The sequence below is a fragment of the Scophthalmus maximus genome, chromosome 4 (genome assembly GCF_022379125.1).
Source record: "Scophthalmus maximus strain ysfricsl-2021 chromosome 4, ASM2237912v1, whole genome shotgun sequence".
NCBI lineage: Eukaryota > Metazoa > Chordata > Actinopteri > Pleuronectiformes > Scophthalmidae > Scophthalmus > Scophthalmus maximus.
The window spans coordinates 19,897,675-19,904,007 of NC_061518.1; the positions used below are offsets into that span (position 1 = coordinate 19,897,675).

Consider the following 6,333-nt stretch of genomic DNA (forward strand, 5'->3'; position numbering starts at 1 on the left):
GAGTGAGTTGCAAGGGCTCCCAGGTCTGTTGCTCGCTTATGTATGTGATGCATAATAGAAGTTGACGAGGTTGGTGATAGATCACAGCCCAGGTAATGTAAACACATTAATCCCTCAGGGTTCATGTGCATGTTTTTTTTTTCTTTTCTATTTTTCTCTTCCTTCTATCAGCCTCACTCTCTCTCTCTGACTCTCTGTGAGACCCCCCCCCCCTCCCCTTGTTCATCATCTTCCCTAAATGCGTTAGTGGAGCACAAACCAGAAGCAGCCTTAATCTGTCAACATGCCCTTTAATTGGAGGGAGAAAACAACACGTGCTTCTGGTTGTGCCATTCCTAAGTGCACATGCCAAAGAAACACAGAGTTCATCAAAGAAGCGATCCCGGGAGAGGGGGGGGGGCATAATTAAAAGTATCTTTTAATAGGCTTGTAATGCTGAGCCCGACTCTTGTTGCCTTAAGTAGAGGGCAAACTCTGTGGCTGGAGACGGACATGCGGGGGGCTTCTGCTGAGGGAGCCTGTAAGCGATACGCTGCCTCGCCGCCATCAGACATGCAGTCTCTGCCTCGGTCGCCGCACTCGGGTCAACAGCCACTTCCCGCCCCTGCCGCGGACACCTCGGCTCGCCCGCTTTTCGTGTTCTTTTGTTCCCCGATTGAGGGATTCTCCTCCACAACGTCACCTCTCCTCCCTTCCTCCGCGGCCACTTTGGCAGGTCGTGTTCTGCCTCCCACTCGCAGCCATGGCGGGGAGCGAGGAATGGGACCGCAGGGTTGATTCGGGGCCTGCTGCACTGTAATCAAATGAGACTGCTTAGGGGAGAGGAGGAGACGGAGGAGGTGGAGTATTATGTTCTGCCTGTGCATTCCACTGCAGCATTGTTGCTTTTTTGTTTTTGTCAGGGCGGACTTTGATGCTGTATCCCCTTACCTTTGTAGTCCCGGCAGCCATGTTTCATAAACGCAGAATGGGAAACATCCTCGGCATTAGAAATTTAGATTGCTGTTTTCCTCCTGCTACTCAGCATTCCACGCGTGCCCAGTCACATTCTCCATCTCCCAGTGCTGCGGTATTAAGTTCCCTCTCCCATGCCTGTGATACATTTAAACATCTTACAATCAGCTCCTTTTATTCGGTGTGTCATGTATAATCTGTGGAAACAACGATGCCAGCATGGCTCTGTGTTCCCCTCTCTGTTTTGGTACTGAAGTATTCCGCCGCCGCCGCCACTGTTTTGTTTCAGGACAATTGCGCATGCAAAATGCTTACATGCCTGAAATTGAGAAGGTACCAGGTGTTCAGTTTAGACCTTGTCTTTATGATTGAGAGTGTAATATTAATATCAAGCTGAGTTTTCTATAGTGTTACTCCTTGCGTTGTATTATCGCACGGGGAATAGTCTATGCTCAATTGTCTTTGTAGTTAACGGAGAATCTCAATGGGATACAGTGTGATATTATTCTAAATCTATCTTAACTCATTAAAACCCAAAGTGTTCGCCAGCGCTCCCCCATATTTATTGTCTCACTGCAGTCTTCTCAATATACAGTATTCTCAGTAGACTCATTTCACATGTAATTGAATATTTAAATGTCAAACATTGATGAGAATCGAGGCAAAATAATGAAATTAACCCCACAAAAAGGGCACTTTTATTAGATGTGGCACAGACTCTCCTTTTACCATCCGAAATCCTCCACTGCACCATGCGGAGCCCCAGGATCTTTGTCTTCCTCCTCCTCTTCATCTCCTCCTCCTTCTGCGAGAGTATCCGTTTTGTCCGGCGTTTGACACACTGCCCCCGGTGATTGAGCCGACACGGAAAGCCAAAGCGGAGATGCTCCCCTTAATGCCCGACACCTGGTGCAGATTTGGAGGGGATTGCACTACAGGTACCATCTTACCTCCTCCCCAATCCCACAAAGTCCCCGAGGTATTTCCTTCTCTGCTTCGCGGCTGTGTTTGTTTCTCCTTCGCCTTGCCACCCAACTCTCCAGCCTCTGTCAAAGTCGACCCCTTGTTGTCGGGATTAGCGCGAGACGGTGCGTGTACCTTTGATAAACACTATTCTGATTTGTTAAGGTGGGGTTTTTTTAGGCCTCAAAATATGTCAATAGGATTATAATCTAGTCTATCTCAGGTTCTCAAAGGGACAGAGCTCAAGGACTAAGCTAATGTATCCGGCTGGTGCTCTTTATGTTTCCGTTTAGCAAAGAAAGGAATCAATTTTGCTCGAAAGGATATTGATATCAAAATCTTTCCAACCCCTTATACCTTCTATCTGTGTCTTCCTGTTGCCCCCCCCCCAACTGGACATGTTACCCAGGAGTGCTGACGCTCACCTTGCAGCTTGCAGGCACATCTGCGGGTTGTGCCGGGACAGCGTGGCTGGCCAACACAAACACAGCGGGGACATCAAAGGCTGGCAGCCGCCGCCGCCGCACCACCTGAGCACGTTGATTGTGATGCATCTCCGTGTCATCTGACCTGGGAGTGGAGGGGACTTTTGTGGATTTTAGGCGAGGGAGGCATTATATCGTGTCATTTGCGCAATGGGCCGACTATGAGCATAGCCAGGCCCAGTGATACAGCTTGAAGTGCTTTTAAATACACACGTTTGTTTCAAAACACGTTAAGAGCACATGCTTTTTTGCGATGCAAATTTATAATAAGATCCTGGCTAACTCACGTGTCAGGGTTAACAAAAGCGTAATAGATCAGTCGTGAAATATGCACAATAATGTGATAATCTCCCCCCTGGATATTAAAGTCGAATGTATTTCGGGCATCGGTGAAACTCAAGCAAGTGCACACTCGGCGAGCTCCGGAGGGCGCACTGTTTATGTTGACACATGCAACTCTCTTCCGGATGCAAATGCAAACTGAACATTAGGCGGAGGGGAAGGCAAGCATAGCCCATAAAGGCTGTGAGCTCCAAACACTTTGAACAGACAACTATCACTAATCACTCCCAGAGCAGTGCGGCGTGTAATTACTCTGCCAAACGTTTGCCTTTCACAGCTTAGCACTGGGAGCCCTGACCCTGCGCTTCCCTGTCTTTCCTCACCAGCCCGCATGTGGAAGGAGAGGACGCCCCCCCCCCCCCCCCCCTCCGTCCCCCGTCCCCTCCCCGCTTCCCCTTCTCTTCACCGAGGGGGTAGGCAAGCTGAGCTCCCTCTCAATATTTAGAGAAAGAGTGGAGGAGGAAAGAGGGAGGGAGAAAGAGAGAGAGAGAACTGAGGTTGGTGCTTCCGGCTTTGTGGGAGCCCATTTAAACGGGCTTTGAAACCCTAGCCATCCGGAGATCAGAAATAGCCTTATTGACTGCATGGGCCCAGAAGTGACTGAGCACACAGGGTTCTTAGAGTTCACCCTTCCTCGCCACTCCGATCAGGAGGTGGGGGGGGGGCATCACATGCTACAAAGACCCTGGACATTAATTTTACATTAGGAGAAAAATAATATTGTTCCGGCTATTTTTTTCTTTAATTCTTTGGGTGTCACAAGGTTGTGCCATTGTATCAGGTCTTTGTGGTGGGGGGGTTTCTCGCAGAGTTCAGGATGTCTAATGCTCCTGGCTCTCTTCCTCCCTCAGCCCCATTTACTGATATTCGCGACGTGGCTGTCAGTTTGCCGCGTGATCCGTCCGCTGTCTGGGCGAATGCTGATAAGATGACACAATGCAAATATGAAGTTCGAGCGGGCCGCCTTGGCAAGCAGGTAGGATGTGCAGGGGCTCGGCATCCCATAATGACTATTAGCTGGATTTCACAGCCTGCGTCTGATCTCTGGCAGTGACAGGGGCCTTTTATAAGAGGATGGGTGTGCCACTACCCCTCCTAATATGTCAAGTCAAGTCAATTTATTAATAATGGCTCTCACGTGCACTCAAAGGGACGCACACAATAGAGGATATATATATTTCATTGTGTGATGTATGAAGTTTGATACTTTACATCATTTAAGTGCAATTTTTCCCTCAAATTTGCTCATAGATATATATTTTATATAAAATGTGATTAGATTTCCTTCTATTATGTCTTTTTTTCCTCCACTGTGTTAAATGGAGGCAGGGGTGTTTGATATTTTTAACTGGCCCACTGGCACAAAGGGAACAGAACTTTAAAGCAGAAATGATCATTTCATAATACAGATGCATTAATGTGTCCTTATCTTAATTTCCCCACTAGTCATCTCCGCCATATTGTCATGCACTTCGCCGCTGCTGCACAAGTTCATTTTCGACTGGCGGCAGCTTAAAGAGCTCTCTCGGCCGCCGCGTGATCTTGTAAAAGGCTTTTTCAGAGAGCCCCATTTTATCACTGATGTAGTAATTTCACTTCATCAGTCAGTTGTGACTAAAAATACATCAGGGATTAGCTTCATGGCCAGACTATCTCACACAGCTTTGATAACATAATGGGGGCTGGTTTGCTCGTGGTTATAGTCATCTGATATGAAGGTTCATAACACTCAAAACTGCACTTACAGTACTACAGGGTTTTTGAAAAAAAAAGAAAAGGATATGAGTGTGATCTTTTTAAACCCTCATGAAGATGATGTGTCTTCCCTTTTAATTCCTTTGTAGGAGCATTTTGCCAAGATGAAAACAGCAGCCACCCCCACCCCTTCCCCTTTCCCTTTTTCTATTCTACACAAATTAGCTATGGTCCTGGAGGGCAAAATGACAAGAGGTTACTGGAAGACTATGTGTTTAATTAATTGAAAAATGCTTAAATTGCTTTTACAGTTGTTATGCGGAGTGAAAAAGGGGAATCCGTGTTGCCAGTACTCAACCATAATTAGCACCCACGGGAATTAAATATTTAGCATTAGCTGTGTTGCAGCACTTAGGACACAAATTTCTATTTTAACTATGAAAGCGAGCCTGTCTTAAGTGCATGAGTCTGTGTGGACAGCTGTGCAAAGGGGAACAGCACAGGATATTTCAGCGAGACACCCCAGTGGCATTCTGGGTCCTTCCACATCACATGTGTAAGAGATATGGCAGTTGTATTCCCAGGGGTGAGGCATTACTCAGAGTATTTAGTTTTCTAATTAGGCTGAGGGCCTTCGTCCATGCCTGCCACCACCATGGGAGCCAATGAGAATTGCCTCTCTTATGTGTCAACTCTCTCCCTCTGAGACACAGGGGAGGAAAAAAAAAAAAAAGGGAGAAATGGAGGAAGAGAAAGCATGTGTGAAAAAGAGAGAGCGAGAGATACACACATGGTTCAGGGAGAAATAAAAGACCTGGGGAAAAGCCTTTGTTTATTCCAACTTAAATTACACATTGCCTTTAATGACGCCGCTGGTGTGTTTTGAGGCTGTAGAGAGAGAGAGAGGCTGTGGAGCCTTAATGATCTGTAGCGGTGGATGTCAGCCGAGCCGTCGGAGACTCAAAAGCCCGCTTTTTAACGCTCCCTTATGGTTTGGGCCTGGAGGCGGCGGCGGCGGCGGCGGCGCAAATGGGCTTCATGCTATAAGCCACACTGTAGACTAGACTCGGGGACCGCTTCAGCATCTGGTCAGCCGGCTTTCTGCGAGGGGCCGAGCCATGTGGAAGCATCGGCAGCTGACCACAGCAACTGTTGGACTTGTCAGTGTGCATTAGGTTACCCACTAATGAGAAGTAATACGGGTTATCCCAACTTTATCGGACTTTGATCTGTGCGCGCGGTGGGATTTTGGCGTAGAGTTGGAGAAGGCCTACTAGGACTGGAGCTGGAATTCTGTGTGTTTAGAGGAGGATGAGAAAAGGCAACACGGGGGTAATTGAAGGTTCTAACTTTGGGAGCGTCGATGAGCGTTCTTGAAGTGTTACATATCGTAGGCTCAACCAATACACCCACACCACAAACATGTCTTATGGTTCCAAACTTTGATCTTGCACTGGGGAAGATCCTTTAGCACGTTAAAGTCAAAACAGAGGGCTGTGCTGGATAAAATCACTGAGGCATGTTCAATTAACAAGGCGAGAACATGTCGCTCTTTGAAAAAAGCGTTGTAATTATTTATTTTTTTGACACAAGGTTCTCCTAAAAAAAAACCAACCACCTCAGCTTCTGCTCAGGACGTTAAAACCCCTTGTTCTGTAAAACAAATTCTCCGGATTATTCAAAGCTCCGAGAATTGCGATGGAAAAAATCCATGCGTAAAATTACCGTCCATTCTACTTCAGGCAATATTTTCCTCTGGAGGCAAATATGTTAATTGGGCTTCCAAAAGTAGCGGCGTCCTCAGGTTATTCAATTTCCCCAAAAGCCTTAGCTGTGCTGAATTCAGAGGGAACAGGGGTGTAAAACTCTTCGCACTGGCAAGATGGCCATCGAG

General features: G+C 47.1%; 1 long non-coding RNA gene across 1 annotated transcript; it reads right to left on the reverse strand.

The window, feature by feature from the left end:
* Window positions 1-282: 282 nt before the first annotated feature.
* Window positions 283-2,442, reverse strand: LOC118302602. Its single transcript, XR_004790608.1, has 3 exons — window positions 2,343-2,442; window positions 931-1,092; window positions 283-793 (listed from the first exon to the last, which is right to left on the reverse strand). It is a non-coding gene; the product is annotated as an uncharacterized LOC118302602 (long non-coding RNA).
* Window positions 2,443-6,333: the final 3,891 nt, after the last annotated feature.